This window comes from Pipra filicauda, unplaced genomic scaffold (genome assembly GCF_003945595.2).
Source record: "Pipra filicauda isolate LSUMZ 115617 unplaced genomic scaffold, ASM394559v2 scaffold57_size4234018_pilon, whole genome shotgun sequence".
Classification (NCBI taxonomy): domain Eukaryota; kingdom Metazoa; phylum Chordata; class Aves; order Passeriformes; family Pipridae; genus Pipra; species Pipra filicauda.
This window is the reverse complement of record NW_024104731.1, coordinates 265,292-267,902: the sequence shown is the minus strand read 5'-3', so window position 1 is coordinate 267,902 and position 2,611 is coordinate 265,292.

Sequence of the window (2,611 nt, the reverse complement as noted above, 5' to 3'; positions counted from 1 at the left end):
TTTACCATTCCTTTTTTCTAAGATGAAGTTGATTCTGGAACTTACACAGCCTTTTTGGCTCTTGAATCCAATAAACATGAACATTAATCTGTCTGCACAGTATCTTCTTGTGGTGGGTTGACTCTTCCTGGCTGCCAGGTAGCCACCAAAGCTGCTCTATCACTCCTATCCTCAACTGGACAGAGGAGAGAAAATATAACGAAAGGCTTATAAGGGTGGGGAAAGATCACCTAGGGATTACTGTCATGGGTTAAACAGACTCGACATGAGAAAATTAACTGAATTTATTACCAATCAAAATCAGAGCAGGACAATGAGAAGTAAAGAAAATCTTAAAAACACCTTCCCCTCACTCCTCCCTCTTTCCTGGGCTCTACCTCCTCCCCTTCAGTGGCACAGAGAGATAGGGAATGAGGGTTATGGTCAGTTCATCACAGGGTGTTTCTGCCACTGCTTCCTTCTCAGCGAGCAGAGTCCTTCCCCTGCTCCAGCATAGGGTCCCTCCCATGGGAGACAGTCCTCCATGAACTTCTCCAATATGAGTCCTTCCCATGGGCTGCAGTTCTTCATGAACTTCTCCAGTGTGGGCCTTTTCCACAGGGTGCAGTCCTTCGAGAACAGACTGCTCCAGCATGTGTTTTCCATGATGTCACAAGTCCTACCAGGAGTCTGCTCCAGCATGGTCTTCCCCTGAAATTACTACTATCTCTGATTGACTTGGACTTGGCCAGTGTCAGGTCCATTTTGCAGCCAGCTGGCATTGGCTTGGTCAGACATGAGGGAGCTTCTGGCAGCTTCTTGCAGAAGCCACCCCTGTAGCTCCCCCTGTGCTACCAAAACCTGGCCATGCAAGCCCAATACACTTGTCTTTTCATGTGAGGAGTTGTTTTGGAGGTGTGATCTTTGGTACCTAAATCCTGGCATTTTTAATTTTCATAATAGATTTATAGTTGTAGAAGTGGTGATATTATGATCTGCAAGTAGATGTTGATATGAAATCTTGTCTTTTTGCCACTGTCCATCAGTTTAAATCATTAAACCCTGGAGTTTTCAATTTGCAATTTAAAAATTTTCAGTTTTTAAAGGCTCCTAGATTACAGAGCCAGAAACAAACTGTTGTCATTGTACTTGAATATATCACTAGACTACTAATGGTTATTGAAATAATTTGAACAATTAAAGTTCACAGACAGTGTTGTCAGTCATTATGGATTACAGGAGGAACAATAGGGTACATCGATCTTTGGCCTATGGCGTCTGCTAATGTCTCTTTTCGGGACCTTTATAGCTGTCATATTTCCAAGGAATGTTTTATGACACTTTTTTAAGATCTCATATATATGATTTAAGCAGTGCTAATTGTGGTATTCTTGGTTTCCTTTCAGTCACAACCAATACTGTTTCTTCCCAGGTACTATACCCCATATGACTTTTATCTTCTCGATTATGCACCTTAATGTCTTCTGCCATGTTCTTCAAATGTCATTAATCACATTAAGCAATCAGATTACCTTCATGCAAATGAATTAATTTCTAATAACCTGCAGTCTGGCCACAGATGATTCAAACCATGAAGTGAAGTTTTTACAGTTCTTACTATTGGCTGTTCCTTCTGGCACCTGTCTCTTGCAAGAGCTACTGTGTTAGCCAGCATCTGGGGAATATTGGCTTTGTTAATACTTTGACCCTTATTTGAGGGTATAACTACTCATTGTTGTATGAGGATATGTTCTCAGTCTCAGCTCTTGAAGGGACAAAACTTGATCAGCCTTTCCGCACAGTTTGATCTGATGCTGTATTTATTGTGCATATTTAAGTACAGAAAGTAGTAAACTTGATGCTTCACATTCATGATCTGACAACACTTGGTGGAGTCCAACTATTCAATAATCAGGGTCCAAAGCTATTAGTCTGCCTTATGCTTTGGATTTCATCTTCATCTTCTAATTGATTATCCTGTGTTTGCAATTCATTTTCACTTAATTACTTTGTCCATAGTTTAAGCATGTTCTCAGATTCTTGTCATTAGCAGCACCATATGTTCAGTTCCTGTATACAATTTTAGGCTGTGTTTGATCATTTTTGGTTTTTCATTGTACAATACCACAGTTGTAATCTGTAGGCATTTTTTAGTCTTTCAATGGATTACAGACACCTCATTAGCCTTGTGACCTGCTGACCGGTCACGCTACTGAGTCAGTTCAGCTGGACAGCTGCAGGATTTAATTTAATCCTGTGAGCTTCTTATGCCCTAAGGAGTGTAATATTGTAAAAAAGAGGAGTAGGATTTACAGAGCAAGGTCCACTTTATAAGTACCAAAAAAAAAAAAAAAAAAAAAAGCTTGTATATGACAAAAGAATGTTGTAAGACAGAAAGAAACAGTGCTTATAAAATCAAACAGAAATTCTGAAGAGGGAAAGAGATTCTCCAGATCTTCCCAGAAGTGCTTTGGGAATACATTTGTCAATGATTAAAGACTTCGGATTAATAACAGAATGCAATGCATGTGTCACTTCATGAATGCAAACAGCTTTACATTCTATGATGTCTCAAACTTCACTTCTCCTTCATGCATGTCTCAGCTTTGTGATTTTCTGTTTATTCTACAGT